Genomic DNA, 21,141 nt, shown 5'->3' with positions numbered 1-21,141 from the left:
TTAAGGTCTGTATGTTGTTAAATCCTTGGTGAGAAAATCCTTGGGGAAAAAATCAAAAATTGAATGATCAATTTCTTCAGCTAAAAGGGTTGTCCTGTCAAGGCTGAAAAATTTTACATGCTTATGTATTTAGCATTCATAGTATGCTACTATAAAACTAAAGTAGTTCCAGAATTTATTCAAATAAAAATTGTTTAGAGTTAATTCATAGTAATTTAGTAAATTGCAGTGTCTTTGCAATATGTTCAAATTTGAAAAAAACCCAATACTTATTTTAGTGTGTGTTGAAATATCCTTCCCTTTCCTTTTGATAATAGCTATGATGCAGTAAAAGTTGTGTAAAGACAACACATTTGTAACCTATACGAGAAATAAACAGCGTGCAGAGAACCAAGAACAGAGAGGCTTACTGGAACCAGCAGGATGAGAAAGAAAATCTCATGTACATACCAAGGGAAACTAAGCATGATTAGGTCCTTGGTATATTAAAAGCATTTGAGATTTATTTAGACCCTGCACTCCTTTCTGTGCAATGATCAGTTGAATCTCAGCCTCTGGTCTATGCAATATCCAAGGATTTCTGAGCAATGAACCAACTGAACAACAGTAGAGACTGAGGGGTGCACTTTAAAGAACAATATTATTTTGGTGTATTTGATGGAGATGCATTTTCTAAATATTGACATTTAGATTGTCTTGCTTATCTTATCTTAGGTGCTTGTCTTTACACACCCTGTACCTTCTGAAAATAGGCAGTGCTTTGTGCTCATGTTGCAGTATCTGATGGCAAAGCAAACTCATTTAGAACAGCCACAATGACATATTAATGAATGTGCTTGAAGTACCTCAGACCTCAGGGTCCAGCTCACATTTAGGTATCTGCTGTCTCCAAGGTGCTTTGGAGGGGACCAGCTGTAAATAATAAGTGTCAAGGAAGCACAGAAATAAATGCTTCTGGCTGCTTCATGAGAGCTTTGCTTCTATTCAATTTCAGCTTTAAAAACTTGATTCCTTATTTCCTGAAAACTAGGGAGGGTTGCTGAAAATCTAAAATTTGCTGCTGTAAATTTCAATTTTGCATATCCAGCCTTTATATTCAAAGAACTTTCCACACTGGTGGCATCAGTGATAGCCATCTCAACACCTACATTTTAATACCAGCAAATGAGTTGAGTAATTCACACAAGACAGAACATCTAATTGGTGCTGTTCATGCAGGTGGCATCCTGGCAAAGGCTTTGACCTTCAGCAATTCCACCTGAGTCAGCTTTCTGGGTCAAACCCAACATTTGAGTCAGCTTTCTAACCTGCTAGCAATTTTGAGAGAGCAGAGGTTTGAGGGGATTTAGTGTTGCTCTTTCATGTTTTAGTCTAAAGTACAGAACTCAACTGATGCAGCTTAATTTCACCCTGAACAGTTAACTCCATCCAAGAGAAAAATGTGGACCAGAGCTGCAATTCTCTGCAGCAACAACAGAGTATTTGATAATGAATAGTAATTAAATTAAAAAGGGATAGTATTAAACTACCTTAATCTTGCTCTGACTGCCACTTCACTATAAAAAATGACTGGAGGACTGTTGATGGTGTAGCTTTGGGATGGAGGCATGTTTCACAAAAAAAATTGAGACAATTCAAAGTGTGAAAAGGGGACCCTGAAATCGACATAAAAGCCACTGGATTTCTTTCTCTTTCTGCTTTGCCTTCTGGTTCCTTAAGTACTTTTCTTTTCTTCTCTTTTTTTTTTTCCCCATAAGTATTTCAAAGGGAATTTTAATTGTTCTAAGGTCTTTTTTGAACTTCCAAGCTATACTTGGTGCCAGAAAAGGGGCACCATGATATGACACCCTGTAGTGGTTTGGTCCAAAATACTCATTACTTGCTAACCTATGACACACCCCAATACTAAACCAGAGCATTTTCTATGAACCTTACCTAAACCTGCAGAAAGCTTACCTAGACCTGCAGGAACCAAAAGCAATTTTTTCCCATGAGTGTTATAAATCCCATGCAGTGAAAACAGTTACATTTATCACAGTCATTTCTTTGTGTATAGGGACACAGTTATTTGTGGGGTGGGTAAATAAGTAATCATTTTAAAGATACATGGGGCTTTCCTGGTGGTTAAACAACATCTTACCTACTTGTCAGACACAAAATCCTCTTCCAGTAAATATAGTGCAGCCAGCTGTGCCATCTATGCCCAGCAGGTATTCATTCCCCAGTAATGGTCAAAGTCTATCTCCTTCACTTCCTTCTCCACCACAAAAAACAGAAGTCACTTCTTACCTTTGTGACACAATAATTGAATCAATATATAACAGTAAATTTATAATAGCCCCTTTGGGACTCGACCATGTAGGGACAGTGTGCTCTAATGGTGTGATAGTGTGATACCCCTCATGTGAAAGCTTGCCAGACAGCAAGGAAGATGCAAATAGCAAGATACTACATTCAGTCCTCCAGCACTTCACTAGCAAAGAAGAGTTTGCACATTCAAAAATACAAAATGCTCTGCCCAATAGCATTTTGTGAAATTGAATTATAGTCATCTCCCTCCTCAGCTTCAGAAAAACATGAAATTAGGTGGCTGGATTTGGAGTTACAAGGTTTAAAAACAGAGCTGGAAGGAAGGAGTTGTTTGCATGTATGTGCTTTCACTAACAGTGTTTGCTCTGTTAGGAGCCTGTCAAAGCAGAGTGTTTTTGTTAAACGGGGAATCCAAAAAGTGACTTCCATACAAAACATAACACCAGACTCGTGTGTGCGTGTGTGTGTGTGTGTGTGTGCAGTCAGCCACAGGAAGCAGTTAACTAAAATCCCTTAGGAGTGTTCTGCATTGCAGAGAAAATATTTGTACCCAGTAATGGCACGAGTCCATCTCAGATACCCAGACTCGTGCACCTCCAGCCCTTGGTCAGAAACTACTCGATCAGTGAAATGGGCTCCTCAGGCTGTCACTGCACAGAAGTGAAATGTTGGCTATCCAAACAGACAGGAGCACCTCAGGGGGAGGAACATGAGATTTGATAACAGTGCAACACAAAGCACCAACACCCCAGCAAACCCCAACACCACCTAGCAGGACAGGTGGGTTAGAGGAGCAAGAACAGATCTGGATTTGGCATGCTGATAATTGGAAAGTTAAAAGAACAATTTTATCAACAACTGGAATTCACCTTTACCTCCTGATTTCAAAAGGCCTGTGCTTAGAAATGGCAAACAAGATCCACATTCATTATGTCCACGAAGCTGCTGATGAGCTCACTAGTTTGCATGAGAAAAACCTTCAGTTTCTGATGAAATCCCCCAATTCCCCTCAGAAATATAAGACAGTGGAATTAAACCAAATGCAAGAGTCCAGTCCAGGGGCTAATTTACTTTGGGGATTTCCTACAGAAAATATGAAAAGAGCTGAAAGTTCAGATGGCAGAACAGTCTCTCATCCATCCCAGCTGCAGCACACATCACTGGGGCGCTTCTCAGTCCCCCAGAGAAATGTCAAGCAGCAGCAGGGTAATTCAAAACAGCCACCACCAGTGTCAGCCTGCAGGGTGGCAAGGAGGTGGCCGTGCCAGCAGCCACCCCTCACAGAGCCCCCGTGTCTCACCACTCACTGCTGCAGGAACTGGCTCCACAGCCCTGCTGGGACACTGCTGTGTGCCATTACTCAGCTCACCATGGTCTTCCTCACTGCTGGTGTCATGATATGGTGAGGATTCAACTTCAGCAGCTGCAATACTCCTGCTTTTCTTGACCTAAGCCCAGGGAAGGTCTGGTCTGGGACAGTGTCACCAGAGGAACTGGCAGACTTCACACGGAAAAACAGGGTGAGAAGTCCCGAGAGCAATTGGGGAACAAAGCAAACTCCATCCCCAGTGTTAGTTATGGGCTTCCCATGATGTTTTCTAGTATCATTTTCCTACATTCCCAGGGTTTCCCACTGGCAGAGACTGCAGAACTCCTCCTCACAGTGTTTCTCAGTGGCTGGCCAGGATGGGGGCCACCAACACTCAGGTGTTTCCAACATTATGACCCCAAACTCAGCTTTGGGCAAGAGTGGGAGACCTCATTCCCAGCAAAATGAACATGAATCAAAGCAGCCATGGTGCCTTGCACCCCTGGCCCCTTTATGGGTCTCCTGAAGTGCTCCCACACCCACAGGGGCCAGGGCTGCACATGGGGGATGGCTGAGTGTAAGGGCTGGCACCAGGGCAGAACCGAAGGGAGCTGCTTCCAGCTGGCCCATGACTGACCCTCAGGCAAGCACAGAAGAGCTCGCTGTCACCTCAGTCCTAAATTACTTGCTCTTCCCTCACCGTGAGCAAAAACTGAGCAACAGCTGCCTGCAATGGCACCACCACTGCTCCCCAGCAGACCCAGTTTAACATCCAAATACTGCCCTCTACATGGGAGGGCCAGGCACACAGCAGGCTGCTGCACACCTGCGTGGCAGCACCAGAGAGAAATCCACCACAACATCCCGCTGTGAATCCAAGGAAGCTTTCGTACTCAGCCTTCAGGTTTTGGGAGGGAGGTTGTGTGAGCACTTTAAAGTGAGATCCCAGCCCAGCCTGCAGTTCAGGAAGACACTGGCAAAATAACAACTTCACTCTTTCTAGAAGAGCAGGAAATGACTGTGGTTTTGATTTGTGGCACAACTGGACTGCAGTACAGGCTGTGGCATCTACCTGTTCTCATAGAAGGGTTATGTGAAGATGGGTCTCATCATTCTGGCTCCAGGACAAAATCAATAACCAAGGCAAGCTAAGGAAGATCAATGAGTCATTTGCTTCTTCGTTATCCAGGAATATTTTGTTTTCCATCTGAATTAAAGCCCTTATGATTCTTATTGCAAGATAACCAAATGGGACCAGCAGAGAAATTAGGGAACATGATGTAACAGTCCTTTAGGATATGATCTGAAAGCCTTTTCTCGCCACAAAATTCAAAGCAGCCAAACCACAGGACAAAAACAGCTCAGAGCCTATTGTCTACTTTTCTTACACTGACAAAATGCTGATGATCTTCTCTCCATGGAAAAACAACTCCAGAGAGTCACCCCTCAAACATGCTTTTTATGCTCCATTTTCCCCATTTCTATATTCATTTCCCCAAGTATGTCCTAAAAAACATCTACTTGTGTACCGTACTTTACATGGAAGCAATTAGTTTTAGAAATTAACCACAATGCACATTTAAATCTATATTGCACTTGTATCCAAATCATCGCCACGCTGCGATGGTTGTATTATTTATTATGATTTAACTGCTACCAGCCTGTTCAGAAGGAAAACAACTCTCAGAGTGGACTCAGCCATTCCATAAGTCATACTTGTAGTTTCCTTCCTGTGAGTGAAACAGCTGCAGTATAGCTGAATGTCAGATATGAGGTTCTTATATGCAACACAGAGTTCAAAAAAGGTGAGCCTTGAAGTGTTATTTCCAGGTGAGGCATTGTTACCTCTGACATCATCTTTATCGGGATGAATGCATATCCTCCAAGATGTATGCCAGGTAAATCTGGTGCTTCTCAAAAATGACAAAGATGGAAGGATTTCTTTTTCATTATTTACAAAGCAGTTCAAATGTCTGAAATCTCAGGTCTGGTTGGAAGGCAATGGTAGTTGTGGTTTCCCTGAACAAAATCTCCAACAAGAACTTCACTTACAAATGTGCTGTGGTGGTCTGTGCTGGAGGGACAGCATCAATGAGAACAAGTGGCATCTCTAGAAAAGCAGCTTCCTGGGAATCATTAAAAAACATGGGTAAGAAAATGCATAACCAAAGTAACAAATATCCATTACCAGCATTTTGGCAGCCAACTCCTCAACAAGCACCTTCTTCTCCTTCCTTCTCAGGTAGCTCCCTTGCCAAGTGTTTCTGCTTGAGTTTGTTTTAAGGTATCAACACATGGGGCTGATCTAGCAGCTTTCATCATTGATTTTTGTTGCTTTACTGCTTATAAAAAATCTAAATAGGTAGGATCAAACCCACAGAGTAGGAAGCACAGCATCTTCCCTGCACCCTGGAAACCTCCCCAAGAATTCTGATGCAGACACAGTCCATGTCCTTGTACCCTTTCCATACACTCCCATGAGCCTTACAGAGATCCTTCAGCTGAAATTCTGCTTACAGGCAGCAGGCATATCAGATGGATTCGTACTGTGGAACAGGAGACACTCATTCACCTCCAGCCCGGGCTTCTCTTTTCCATGTACTCTTTCTACCTACAGGAAAATGTTGTGCTTCAGATATATTTAAAAGAAACTTTGCTAGTATAACAGAACCTAATGCAGAAATACAAGATTGTCTTGATGTGGAAGAAGAGAATTTAAAAAATATGCTAGATGCCAGTCACATCTCATCCAGGGATAAAGAAACTAGATCACGGTCAAACATTGCTCTCTCATGCTCTTCTGCAGCCCTGAACTCCAAGTAACAATAGAAATAACACTCTATGTTTTGGCCTCAGACCACAGTTTTTCTGACAAAACACTGGCCAACAAGCAGACCACATTTTCTGAAAATCCAGTATACATGTCCTCAGAGAAGAACTGAAGGGGTCATTTGTTTGGATGTATTGAAACATTTTCAGTTCCTCTCTCTATGAGAGGGGTAAAATTCATTTAACCAGTTATACCTATCCCATCACTGGCCTTTAAATCAAACCTGTCTCCTAATTTCTCATACTCTGTTCAACTGTGATCAGGTTTGACACAAGAAAATGTATAAAACTACACATTATACCTACAAAACAAAGAATCAATCCACCAGGGTTTTGACTAAATGCTTTTTCTGAATTTGTAGAAAATGCTCATGCCAACTGGAACCACTTCTTTTTTTTCCAGGAACATTCTGTTTTGGCGCTGTTTTTCCTTGGAAAACTTCAGATCTGGACTGGCATCTCTGGTTACTACCCTTGAGCCCAAGTGATCCTATCCTGTTCTCTCTCCATTTGTGAAATGGTAGGGGGAGGCACCCTAAACAGGGAACTTCAGGTTCCGTTCAAGGATGGGATTAAATGTAGGTCTTCCATACCCTGGGGAAACAGTCCACTCACTCCTCTGGCTGTGGTTAATCAACCTCTCAGATTTCAGGAAAAAAAAATTCTGGCCTTCTCCATTGTGAACGAGAGCATTACAGTTGCAAGAAGCCAAACAGTAAAGAAAACATTCCCCCAACTCATGTTGTTCTACCAACAGGGAGGGTATGTACAACTTAAAGTGGTTTGCTGTTTTTTTTCCTAAAAAAGGTCATAGAATCTGATAGTTTTAAAAATGTCTTATATAAAATCAGACTTACAAAACAAAATTTGAATGCATCCCAAGTATAAACCCCAGGTTTATAATAGCCATCATTATAATAAAAATCTTTTCAGTTGCTGGGCTTTCCTAATTAAAACATAAATTTTCTATAAACCCAGATCTAATTCCACAGGGCCCCAACCCCTTTTCCTCATTTCCCCTCCCACTTTTGGATTTGGTTATTTTTCCATCATAAATCAGAGAATCGGAGTGGTCGGCTCCTGAGGAATGCGCCTGGGATCCGGGGCTGCGTGGAAGAGGGTTTGCCTTCTGCCAAGGGGGAACCACCCACACACTGCAAGAACGGGATGGGGGCCCAGCCAGTATCTGAATTGCTCCACTGCCACCCAGGGGAATGAAGTAAAGTGGATACAAACAGCTGGAAATGTTGCCAAAGTGTCACGCTTCGAGTCCTCCAGACCCTGTGGGTTCTGCGATCCTTGTCTGCTGAAGTAGGTTTTCAATTTGCCTCTATTTGCTACTGGCTGGAAAAAAAGTTCATGCAAAGCAGACCAAGGGGTTACAACACTTTTGGTTACACCTCCCTGGTCACTCCCAAAGGACCTCACCAACACCCACTGGGGGTGCCATCATGGCCTGGGATTTTTCAGAGCCCTCTCTCACTTGTTCATGGTCCTTCCCTCACACTCCCTCCTGTCCCAGCATGCTCTAAAGTCCTCCCCTGAGAGCTTGTCCATTGATACAAAGGAACTATTGGACTCAGAGGAGCACATTTCTTCTACACAGAGAACATCTGCAATCCTAAGCAAGCTGAAGCAAAGCACTGGGATTTCAGAACAGGTGTCCAACTGGAAAAGAGAAGGTGAAATTGTTGTTCTATATCAAGTGCACATTTATCTTCCTTGTGCACTGATTCATCCTCATAGACAAGCCCTGGTGTTTCTGTAGTGAGTCATCAAAGCAACTTTATTTATAATCATTCTGCCTGATGTTTCAAAAACACACAAGACCTAACCTAATTATAGCAATACTAAATGAGTTGATGGTCTCCCAAAGCTCATGCTTTGATTTGAAATTCAAGAGCATGACAGATTTTTAGAGAAACAGTCCCGTGAATAGTGAGTGCTGAGGCTCAACCTCCAGATCAGATCATTGGCTGTCATTTAGGTCAAACTAAAGGCACAAGGGATAAACCAACATTTCTGTGCACTGGCCATTTTGATACACAGTACCGTGGTGTGAATGGACAAAACTGTGTCCCCTACAAAGCTCTTCTGCTCAACCATCCTTGTCCCTCTTGTAGCTGCACATTTTGGAGTAACACATTTGCAAACTAATAAAACCAGTTCCTGGACTCAGGCATGTATTTTAGATTTACCTGATGCAAGCTGTTATAGACTACAACCTTTCCCAATCTGATGAGAAGGTGTGAAGAGATATTTATTTACCTCATATCCTATTTCAGGCAGTGCTGGATGGTCCCAGTCTGAAGGAAAAATGATGTATGTGAAGGACCATCTGATTGACTGTTTGAAACAATTTTGACCAAGATTAACAAACACAAGGGATTTCCACAAGAGAGTCTCCTGGTCATGTTTCAGGGACTGCCTCAGAAAACTTCTGTCTTTGTATTCTATATAAATTGCTCTCTCTTACTAATGGAAGCTGGAAGCAAATGTCCATTGTTATAGTGAAGCTCTAAAGCAAGATGCACCACACTGGCCTTTCAGCAAAATGTTAGCTTCTCCTTCCTTGGCCACATGCCTATAAATATGCCTAATAATATCATAACCTAGACCTGTCTAAAGAAATTACCAACAGCTCTTCAACCATGATCCCTGCATTACATCTCCTTACCACAGCCAGGCCATACCATCCTCTTCGGGCCAAAAAAAAAAAAAAAATTATTGTGGTACAAATTGTTCACACAATGTGTGTTGAGACCCTAAGAAATTATTAAAACTATCCCTTTCCTGAACTGGGAGAGGAATCAGAGCAGGAAAAGATCACCTAAACCACAACAGATTACCAACATCTGCTTTTGCTCCCACCAGAACATTCATTTTCTTCTCTTTTATTTTTCTTGACTGTTACAAGACTCCACGCGTCCCTGTTCCAGCAACACTGCACAAATTCCCTCTAACTGATATCTCTGCTTTTCCAGTCCCACTCTTCCTCCTGCTCTAGGCTACAGCATCCAGGATGTCAGCCTTATTTCCCCATCTTCCCAGCTCGCTAGCAGGCTGTGTGGCAAACCAAAATTGTGTCTTCTCCAGGCTCTATGGCTATGCATGCCTCAGTTGGACCTGCTCTTCCACCTTGTCACCGTACCAGCCTTAATAGAAGAATATAAAACACAACTGTAGAAATCCCATTATGGTGTTTTTCCATCTCCATCAAACTTTTTTGAACAACCCCAGCCATGTAACTTGTCATCAGCAGAAAGTGGGAAGCTGTCCTGGCAGTCCCCAGGCCGCTGGGATGTCTCCTCAGTGCACTCCCCTTCGCAGCATGCCTGCCACAGTGACAGCCTGCCAACGCTGTCAAACCCACCACCCAGCCTACCTGCACCCAGTCTACATCAGCAGATCAATGAGTCACTCTGAAGCAGGAGAGGACTCAATAAACAGACATTATTTTCCACAGTCAAGAAAATAATGAGCATAACACCCCATACCTTTTCTTGTTCTTTTACTTACTGCCACTTACTGCAGTGCTAGGACTTCTGCAGATTTTTATCACAGAATGAGGATTCAGGTGTCTCTGGACCATTTTTTGAAAGAGAAGATAAATGCACTATGAATGAGAAAGGAGGTTTTTGTTTCCTGGGAATGCTGCCCAGGAGAGCAGATGTCACTGTGAAACACAGTGGGATTAGCCTCGTGTGCTGCTCCTACATCCAGCCCCTCCTCTGCTCCCTGCTGCTTCTGCTTCAGGCATTTTGCCGTCGGTAAGGAGGTATCTGTGCAGCCTTTTCATGCTGTAGTGATTGCCTGAGGAGCTGAGTATCCCAACTTCATGTTTTCTTCCCTTCACACAGAATCTGTTGCCAAAGCCACCAAGCCTTAGAGAGTTGCTGACCTGACTTCCAACCAGCACAAGCTCTTCTTGTGGTGTTGAAAGAAGAGACCATCTCCTCTCTGATCTTGTGATGATAAGCACAGGGAAAACACTCACAGTCACCTGAAGTGCTGCCTGTGAAAGATATGGGGAGGTTTATGGACATCTTTTTAACTTTGCCTCACTCCAAGTGGTGATACAGAGCAAACATTTTGATCCATTTATAGTGGTGTGATGCCTATTACAAAACCAGGCCTCTCTGAACTGCAGAGTCCTTCTCCAGGCCTCTAGACTCTGCCTTACTCACACTACATCTTTTCTGTTTTCCACTGATGTGACATAGCACCTCGTATTTCAATCCCCATCCCAGGTGCTCTCATTGTGCTGCTGCTTGCCAGAGTTGCTCAGGAAAATTCCTGCCTCTCCTCACAACCTGGCAGCTGGTGCTGCCCACCAGACAGCAGCATCAGATGATGCTTCAGAGGCTGGGGAAGCCCAGAGCCTGCAGAGGCCTCAGGAGCCTGGCAGCCTCTCCGGTGAATGCCAGATCCACCAGCTCCCATGCAGTGACGTGCCTGGATTATGCTGGATGACTCAGGCTCAGCTGTGTCACCAGGGAAGATGAAAGGAGAAGAATACACACTCACTCACAAAAGCACAGTAATGGAGCGGAGCTATGGGAAGATACAAGCCAGAAGGAGCTGCCAAGGCAGTGCTTGGCCACTGTCTGAGCACTGATTCCCTGGTCTGCTTACAGCTCACTTGCCCTGAATAAACTTCTTTTTCCAGCTGCTGAACAAGGCCACCAAAGAAGCCATGCACTTCTTCCAGCCCCAGACCTGAGGAGACATCCTACCTACCTCTTGCTCCCTTGGATTAGCTTTGGAAGGTACTATAGGGCAATGCACACCACCTCCTCTAGACATGAATGAGGTACATGCTTTTTAACATTTTAATCGAGGCTCCCTTCCACAGCTTACAGCCTACTTTAAATATAAGATATCATGAGCGACCATCACTGCACACAATTTATTTTTAAGCTCTGCCCAGGATGCATATGTACCAGAGAAACTCAAATACAGTTCATCATTGGCTTAAGCTATTATGCCCCTGACCTTTTTCCTTCCCTGTTCCTCTCCCTGAAGGCAATGGTCACAGCAGTTTGGGGTGGGGGGTGGGGGAGAGGACTTCTGCTTGGGATAGTCACACCCAAGGAAGAGCAGAGTCACCACCATGTCATGCTCACTGTGCACCAGGATAAAATGAATTCATATAGGAAGTCAAATTACAATGCACGCAACAACCACCCACAATGTGTGTGCACAACAGGGACACCACATCGATCATGAATTATCCAGTATCATACTCTTCAACATACTTGTATCCTTATTTCAGCCCTTTATTTCCTAATTGCAAATATATAAGGAAGGTTCCCATATTTACAATCTTAGCTCAGCATATCATAATATCAAGGGGACAGAGACACTACTTTAAAAAGTCTCTACTCAGACCAGAGCCACCAATTTTGATTAGTTCACGAAAACTGCTTCCATTCTCTTTATTTTATGTTTCACTTCCTTCCCCTTCTCCTCTTCCAGTGTTAATAGAGGCTGCCTGTACTCCATGAAATGTTCCCTCACTGCTTTCACATTCAAGCAGAAAAGGATTTTCAATGGCATTTTGGAAAAGAAGCTGCATGGCAGTTGTCCCATAAGTATGTCAAGAGGTAAGTACACAGATTTTTTACCTTTGAAGTCTAGCACGTATTTCTGTGAAGCAACTTGAAATTCAAAAGTGCACAGGTGAATCTGAAAGCATGGCACCACATCTGCAGAAGTTATAGGGACAGCACCTTGTTCTGGACAAAGCAGAGAGATATTTGTTAGCAATTGGCAGTGTGTCACAGACAGGTTGGATTTAGCATCTGTACGAGTTATGGGGAAAGGCCAGTGATCTAAACCTGTCAGATCATGAACTCATGTCTGAGCTGCATCAGGGTCTCTCTGATGTGTTTCCTGGAATTGTAGAATCACAGAATAGTTTGGGTTGGAAGGGACCTTAAAGATCATCTAGTTCTAACCCTCCTGCCATGGACAGGAACACCTTCCACAGACTGCCCAAAGCTCTGTTCAATCTGGCCTTGAACACTTCCAGGGATGGAGCATCCACAGTTTCCCTGGGCATCCTATTCCAGTGCCTCCCCACCCTCACAGTAAAGAATCTCTTCCTAATATCTCATTTAAGCTTACCCTCTTTCAGTTTAAAGCTGCCACCCCTTGTCCTGTCACTGCACACCCTTTGCCAGTCCCTGGAGCACAGCAGGTTGGAGGGTCTCTCTTATGCCCATCTCTTCTCTCTGTGTCCCCCACTAAGGACTGCTGGTGACTGCAGTGCCATCTGATTACGCGTGCATGTCACCTCCCTTCACCGCCCTTGTGCAGTGCCACCCTCCTTGCTCCCTGATGCCCTTCACCCTCCTCTGACTGCCCTCAGAGGCTCCCCAGAAGAAGAAGGTGCAAATCCAGGCTCTGGAGTTATTTCCAAGTGAGTTTATAGATGGGGATGGCTCCAGATTTGATGGTTTTGATGGGAAAAGCAGGTGATTTTCTGGGATTTGTTTTTCAGCAGAAGTATGCAGGAAGTGAGCTCTTCTCACATACCAGAACTTTCACATTAAAATGAGTTTTCAACAAATTCCCAAGCCATCTGTAAAGGCAGCCTGTTTTCAGAGCTGAGTTTCCTGGGAGCATTGAGGAAAATGAGAAAAAAATGCAAAAACGTGTGAAGTGATGAAGAAAGCACTGGGAGAATATCTGCATCCCTTTTATTAAACAAAGCTAGCAGGTGTTAAGTTCAAAGCAAGACAAAGGAGAGCCTCCCTCAAGCAATATCCCATTCAGCTGTGGGAATATTTGCTACAAGATGTTGTGGAAGCTAAAATTTTCTACAGATTTAAGAAATTATGGAATAATTACTGAAAGAAAAACACATCCAGGGTTATTACATATATAGATACCAACTCTGGTGCAGGAGATCTCCAAGCCAAAATTTGCTGAAGGCAGGCAGAGCAGTTTGGAAAAGTATCGCTACAAGTCTGCCTTGAGTTTCTAATTTTGTTTGGGGATCTTTGTCATCCAGTGATAGGGGCGGGCTCTGGTACACCTCTTGTCCTGATATGATACAGTCTGTCCTACACTTTGGGGTAAGAAGAGCAGGAAGGGAGAGACTGGTGTTGGGTGCTGGGCATGAGAGGGAAATGTTCACTTGCTTTCCATATTCAGCCCAGTGGTTGTGCCCATCCAGCACCATCGGGTAGCTTTCCCTGCTGCCCACGGAGCGGGCGTCAGTGATGGACAAATAGTGCAGGACGATGAACACGGGCAATGACTGAGGTTCTGGCAGTGCCAAAAGCATTTGCAGTAACTCTGCAGCCCTCCGGTGCACTCTGCAGCACTCCCTGCCTCTCACATCCTCATCAAGCTCTGCCTGATGTGGGTCCCACTCCGCACTAATCAGTACCTCGTGCTCAAGAGCCACGATGAAACCGTGACTTTCTGGGGAGGGGGCACTGACCTGGCTGCGGTGCAGACGCCCATGAAGGACAGGACCCTGCAAACCCTGCCCTGCTGTCAGTCAGCGCTGGGCGAGTGCGGTGCCGCCCCGCTCGCCCTCAGCCGCGCCCGCCCCAGGGCTCCGGAGCTGGGCTGGCTCCTCCGGGCGGGGGCTCCTGGGTCGGGCGGGCACCGCCACCTAGGGACAGGAACTGGGCTCTGGCAGGGGCTGCGGCAACGCAGGGAAGTTCGGGTCACCTTCTTTTTGGGGTATGCTTAGTCTGTATTGCCCTTTTATCCTGTTCCATCTCCACTTTCAGTGTCACTCGCAATGACTCTGAACGTACACGTGAAGACCTGTCTGACAGCTGAAGAACAGATCGTTTTGCCCTGTTTCAAGGAGCACTTCGCTTCTTCGAGATATCCAGACCAAAAGATCAAGAGACCTGGCACAGTCAGTCCTGCAGCCATGTTCAGGGGCTTCCCAAAACTACCCTCAGCTCTCATTCCTTTCATCTCCTTCTGCTTGGGCTGTTATCCTTCCTTGCACCAATATCTGCACTTGTCCTTGTGCCTGCTCAGAGGAGAATCCCCTTCTTCCCACACTCTCCTCCATGCTGCTGTAGCATTGACTGCTTAAAATCAATAAAGAGATTCTCACTCCTCTTGTGTCCCGGCCTGCAAGCCTTGCCCCTACAAGACACGCTGCGTTGCAGCACCAGTCACATCCCACCTGCATTGGACATCAAGCAAACAGATATTTCACCTTTGAAGTTGATCTCATACTGCCAATAACCTGCTTGAAACTGGAGAGTGCCAGTCTGGTCAGCCTGAATTGTCTTCTCTGACTGTGCAGAGGTTAAAGCAAGAGCACAGTTATTTGGAGACTAGAAAAAAAAGAGAGGAATTACCAAAAAAAAAAAAAAAAAAGGCTTAAAGGACTTGCAGAACAGCATTTTACTTGCTAACCAGAGGTAATTGCCTACAACTTGGAGTTTCCCAGTGCATTCCAGCTGAACCCCACCTCCCACCAGAAGCTGTTTCCTGGACCCTGCTCCCTCCTCACCACAGCACACACAGTTGAGGACTGGTGCATCCCCAGAGTCCCATCCATCTCGGCAGCCTGTGGTGCTTGCTGCCTTCTCCTCAGCTCTTCCACACCAGAAAAGAGAACATGACCACAGCTCTCAAAAAGGTCTCAAAATGGTCAAATTGTCAGCATGTAGGAGAGCTTTCTGGCACTGTCTTCTGCTGTAAGTTGTTAGGAATCCCAATAGAAAAGAGCACTCTCCTCACAGATGCACACACAACATATATTAAAAAAAATCAGATTAAAGCAGTTTTGAAAGGCTCTGGTTTGGTTAAGAAAATAAACAACATTCAGACATCAGCCTCTGATGGTCCTCTCATGAGTGATATAAGTAAAATTATGAGATGCCGCTGAATACATCAAAATGCATGTGGGGAGACACTGAGGCAAGGCACAAGACATGCAGTGAGAACACAGACAGGGAGGGAGAAGAAAAAGATTATCAGTTTCTGGCAGTTTGCTTAACAGCAGTCTTGAGAGGGAAACCCAAACTCTGCAGGAATTCCTGGACTATTGTCATCATTTCACAGCCCAGAAAATTGTCCAGCTTCCAAATCCTCAGGGAAGAAAACAAGTCTTAAAAGGTTTGGATTTTCGTTTTGCCTGTGCTCAAACCCAGGCATGCCATTTTCTGCCCTCTGAGTGTGCCAGCCCACAGAATATGCACTGAGCAGACACCTGAGCCTGGTTAGATAACAATAGTATTATTTGGTTGTTAACCATGTTTCACCTGTAGAAGTCAATACTTCTGAATTTGCCTGAGTTCCCCAACAAAACCTCCACAGGTGCAGGAATAGATCACCTGGCTACCCAGTCCATGTCCCTCGTGCCACTGCAAAGAGCTGCTTCTCTTTATGAACAACAGCTTTCACAATCATCTTGAGTTCACAGTCATTAGAGGATTATGTTAATTTTTATGTTGGTTGATGGCATTTAGTAGAGAAGAGTCCTGCAAGTTTTCTTCCCAGTTATGAAAAGAAGCTTTAGCATTACTTATGAGTCTCATTAATTATGTTTCAGCTCAGGAAACTGCCTAGATGCCACATGTTAACAGGAACAAGTAGAACTCAAAGTTGAGGGGGAAAAAAAGAAAACTAATCCAAAGGTCGATCTGGGAAGGAAAAGAAAAACCATTGAGCAGGACACATCATGGAGTTACTCAGACTGTGCAGATATAGCAGCAGGTGGAGGAGATCCGTATAGGAAAACTATTTTGACAGCATTGTCACAAAGTTTAGGTTTAGTTAGTAGCCCACAACTTCGTGCAGTGAAACTAATCACATTTCTGACTAAGGAAATGTACAGAGGACATTCTGTTAGGAAGGAATTTGACTTGTTCAGTGAAAAAAATCCAACCAAACCAAACCAACCAACCAATCAAAAAAACCCACAAAACGAACAAATAAACACAAAAATGGGGTTTTTTAAGACATTAGGATAGATGTGAGGACCTTCAGTCAAATAAGTTACGTGAAGGCACAGGTTTTGTCATTGCTAAAATGAGATCAGTTTGTATGAGGATCAAAGAGGAAAAAGGATAGGAAAAAAGACTCTTAGAAGAACTTGCTTGAGCTGAGAGACAAAATGAAGGTCAGCTGGCCTTCAGGACAACAGAATGGATCACAGCTTGAGATGGATGCTACAGAACATAGTAAAAAAGCCCCATAAACCTACAGGAATTTTTAACAGAAAAACAAATTGAAAGTTGCAAAAGTCTATCTGCAAAATGCACTCAGAAAGAGCCTGCAAGAAGGAAGAATGAAAAGGTGCACAAATTGTCTAAGCAGAGACCAATGTGACTTCCAACACCTCCTTTGGACTTAGTCAATGGAAAATGATACTGAAAAAAAAATACAGTTAAGGAGACCAAAGCTGAAGATACAGACCAAGAAAAATTATTTACAGAACACACATTGAAATAAAACTTCTCCTTGGGAGTGGGTAAAGACAAAGCTCCCCACAATGGTGGGGATATCATGTGTAGACATTTCCCAAGCATTTCTAAGCTGAACACGGGCACACCAATTAATGGGCCCTCTGACATCGCTGTAAACCATCTGGAAGGAAAATCTAAACTTATTAAGAACAGATGGATAGGAACCAGGTCAGCCTTCCCTATTGCTCCTATTTGTAAGCTTGATGTAAAAGCAACCTTGTAAAGATGGTTTGAGTTGCTCTGGGAAATAATGCCTAGGACTCAACATGCCAGACAACAGGCACTGAAAAAGAACAGGAGCAAATAGAAAAAGTTATTGCCTGAGACCTGTCTCCTGCAGGCCCCTAACTAAAGACCCCTACCCTTCCCCAAACCCTCAACCTCCATCATTACCACAGTGATCTGGGATCATTATTCCCTCAATCTAGAAACAGCCTTGTTAAATAATGCAATTGTTGAGCATGTCATGCCAAGAACAATATCTGTGTTTTCTTCACCTGGCACCCATACAGTGGTCATGCCAGGTTATGGGGCTCAGGTTGATTTTTAACAGTTTGAACATTTTGGAAAATAATGTGTCATTCAGCATGTTCAATCAAGCATTAGGTTTCTGCTGTTTAATCATCCTGTAATAAATTCTGTCAAAATTGTTAAAAAGGTTTCTTAAAAATGCTGAGAAGTCAAACTTAGCACCACTAAATGAAAAGAAAGCCTGAAAACTTGCTAAGGTGTTACTTAATAGAAAGCCTAGACCAGTTGCATGAATATAAAACCAACTGTGTTAAAGCTAGGGATGCTGTGAAGCCCTAAGAGAACCACAATAAAATCAATTAGAAATACATGATGATGAAAAGATCACTTAAGCTAACATCCTTGCAGAAAAAGACAGTACTTTTGAACAGGTAGAAAAAACACATTCTTTATATGAGTACAAAATGCATCAACTGATCCTTCTGAATTGTTGCTGGTTCCTCAAAAGCAATTGCTAAAGAAATTACTGGAGAAGCTGCTGATGCCTACAGCAGCCTGTCCAGGAGATGACAAAGAGTCTGCTGCTGCAGAACAAGCCCACTCCAGCACCTGCCCATCCCATGGCAGTCTGGCTAAAACACGAAGCAGCAAACCCCTCAGAAATCAGTTTGGCTACTCACAGTGCTCCTCAGGCCAGACCTTTTCCAGCACCATCTTGGTGACTCTGAAACTGTCAGTCACATGCGTGAGTCAGAAACAATTACACCCTTTCTCAACAGATCTTAATTTTTTTCAGGAAAAAAAAAGTGAATGAAAAGCCAATAGATCCACGCTTGGTGCCTGCCAACTATTGGACATGTTGCTGATGGTTTGCAAGCATTTCTCATCTAAAAGGGTGCTGAGAAATGCTTTCTGCTCAGTACTTTGAAGGCACCTGGGTACTCCAGAGGCAGCCAGAGGTTCAGGTTGAGAAGAAGCTTTAGCAAATTTATGATACTGAACAAAAGTCCAAATTAAGTCGTTTTTCATTCTTACTAGCAGCTTCTGCTCCCAGTACCTCACTGTTGAAATATTCCCAAGTCTATTGGCTTTAGATTCCCAGATCTGCTTGGGCTAGAGGTTCAGGATCATCTTATGCCAGTTAAAAATCATGCTGCAGCCTGCTCAGCTCTTTGTTGGTGTCGAGATAAGCAGCCCTGGAAACCGCTCACGCTGAACACCATATTTTGGGTTTGGGTTTTGTGGGGGTTTTGACTAGGTCAGTTTTCAAGCAGGTGAATGCTCTGCCTCTGCCCCCCCCCGCCGCGCCCCCCCCATCCAGCCGTGGCAAGGGGAAAACAGCAGCAGCACCCCACTGGATGCAGGGCTGCTCCTTTGGGCAGTGGCACAAAGGGAGAGTTGCAGAGAGTGACCCTGAAAGAGCATGGGCTCCGCAAGGAGAACTTCCACGGCAGATCTGGTACTCCAGCACCTGCAGAACCCACAGCAGTCCCACACCATTGCACAGTTACAGCCACTCACATCAGACCCTTCCTGATCTTCTCAGTACAACACCCTAATAGCACCTAATTCTGGAGGCAGCTGGAGGCTGAGAGAAACTCTCCCTGCAGTCAGAAATAGTTTAGACTTACTGGAAAACCAAATTTTCTTCCAAACTGTGCATGTTCGCACCTGTCCTCTGTTCTCTGCCTGGCCTCCTCTTTTTCACATCAACAACCCCCCCTTTTCCAGTGCCTGGCCTGCTTCTCAGCAGGCTCTTCCTTACCTTCTCCTGGCTCTGATGAATTTGGCAATCATACTCTGAAGCCCACCTTGCTGGAAACAACTTTCTCCCACATGATGGATGGTTTCTTCTATCATGGAGGAGAAGAAAGGGGGAAGATGATTTATACAAGGGCATCATTCCACAGAGCATTTTGTCTAATAGCAAGTCTTCCCAAACCCTCCATCTCCCAGCCCCTGTCCTGCCCAAAGGCTGCACATGCAAGCCCCCTTAAGCTGATGAAGCCATGCAGGAAATCTATGGAATGTTGCAAGGACCAAGGCAGGGTGACAACTGAGAACAGTCACTATTCAGTCCCTTCCCATCCTTGCAAGCCTGCAGCTTGGGAACAGCCAGGGGAAGGCAAATGTGAGGTGAAGGCTGCCCATGCACAGCACCCATTGGGTGCCAGACCCAGGCAGCAAGTCTGTAAAACAAAGAAATCTCTATGTAATCCCACATAGTTACAAAATTATCATCTTAAAACAGACTTTCTGGTATTGTTTGTACAAATAATGCTCAGATCCATGTTTATGCAAGGCACAGGATGCAGATCTAGGACAACTGACAAATCCTAGGCAACAGCTCTCCAAAATCACTGCAGTTTTTCAATGGAGAAAGGTGTGTGGCAGATAACTTGCTGCTATATGTTGGGGGTTTTTTAATAAAAAAAATATACCATATATTCAGGAAAAAGTCACTTTAAGTGACTTTCATTTTTACTTCTTGACTGTGTGGAAAGTTCTCTGCTCACCTGTGGCTGACAAGACTACATCACTAATTTGCAAAAGAACAACCTTTAGGCTTCTGCAAAAGCAGTGAGACATAGAAGTGCATTAATTAGTGCAGCTCAGGGATTTATTGCAGCCATCTTTCTGAATTTTCAGAAAGAAAAGGGCACCAATTATTCCTGAAGATATCAGGCTATAGAAAAGCTGATGAGATCCTACACACCTTCCTCTTGGCTCCTCCCAGCTATGGCATACACAAGTGAACCACTTGTGATTCCCTCTGCTGAATTACAACTTACACAACAAGACTGTATTAAAATAAACCATTCATTTTTGTTTCCATGCTATCAGTCATCTCAAATGTTATCCCATTATCCATCAAGTTTCAAGTACTATGACCATAATTCAAGCTTTCCATCCCAGCTGCAGCACACATCACTGGGGCGCTTCTCAGTCCCCCAGAGAAATGTCAAGCAGCAGCAGGGTAATTCAAAACAGCCACCACCAGTGTCAGCCTGCAGGGTGGCAAGGAGGTGGCCGTGCCAGCAGCCACCCCTCACAGAGCCCCCGTGTCTCACCACTCACTGCTGCAGGAACTGGCTCCACAGCCCTGCTGGGACACTGCTGTGTGCCATTACTCAGCTCGCCATGGTCTTCCTCACTGCTGGTGTCATGGTATGGTGGGGATTCAACTTCAGCAGCTGCAATACCCCTGCTTTTCTTGACCTAAATCCAGTGGGGACAGAGGAAGGACAGGGTGTCACAGAGATATGCAACTTGACACGGCAGAACAAGGTGAGAAGAGATGTCAGCAATGTGACCAGGAAACAAAGCAAAGTTCTTTGCCAGCATTAATTAAAAAGCTTCCAGGATGCAGGAGCTTCCTGCCATTTACTTGAAAGACAGGCCATGATTCCTTTCTTGAGCATCATGACATAGGTACTTTCACTTTTCCTTCTTCCACATTCCCTGCCCAGCCTCCCTCTGGCATAATCAGCACCACCACAGGCAGGAATCAACCCTAAGTGACTGTATCAGTGGATCAAGGTAATTGTAACTCAGCAGGTGTCACTGCATCATGGTACGCAAGGCAGGTACGTCCCCATTCCAGGCTACAGATACAGTGAATGTTAAAGCTTAGCACTTCTTCAGGGGAAAGAATAAACCCTAAGAAAAAACTATGCCCCCAAAACCATCAGGGGATTGATATTGGTCCACTGCATTACAAAGTGTTCTAAAGCTACAACTAAAATTGAACAAACATTAAAAAAA

General features: G+C 44.3%; 1 long non-coding RNA gene across 1 annotated transcript; it reads right to left on the bottom strand.

Annotated features, from left to right (window-relative positions):
• Nucleotides 1-4,214: 4,214 nt before the first annotated feature.
• On the bottom strand, nt 4,215-13,632 carry LOC121672756. Its single transcript, XR_006018972.1, has 3 exons — nt 12,076-13,632; nt 6,137-6,230; nt 4,215-5,745 (listed from the first exon to the last, which is right to left on the bottom strand). It is a non-coding gene; the product is annotated as an uncharacterized LOC121672756 (long non-coding RNA).
• Nucleotides 13,633-21,141: the final 7,509 nt, after the last annotated feature.

The sequence above is a fragment of the Corvus kubaryi genome, unplaced genomic scaffold, assembly GCF_017639235.1.
Source record: "Corvus kubaryi isolate FWS band 111438036 unplaced genomic scaffold, C.kubaryi_AGA036_p1.0 64936, whole genome shotgun sequence".
Lineage (NCBI taxonomy): Eukaryota > Metazoa > Chordata > Aves > Passeriformes > Corvidae > Corvus > Corvus kubaryi.
The sequence above is the reverse complement of the archived record's forward strand: the minus strand, read 5'-3'. Positions and strand labels throughout refer to the sequence as shown.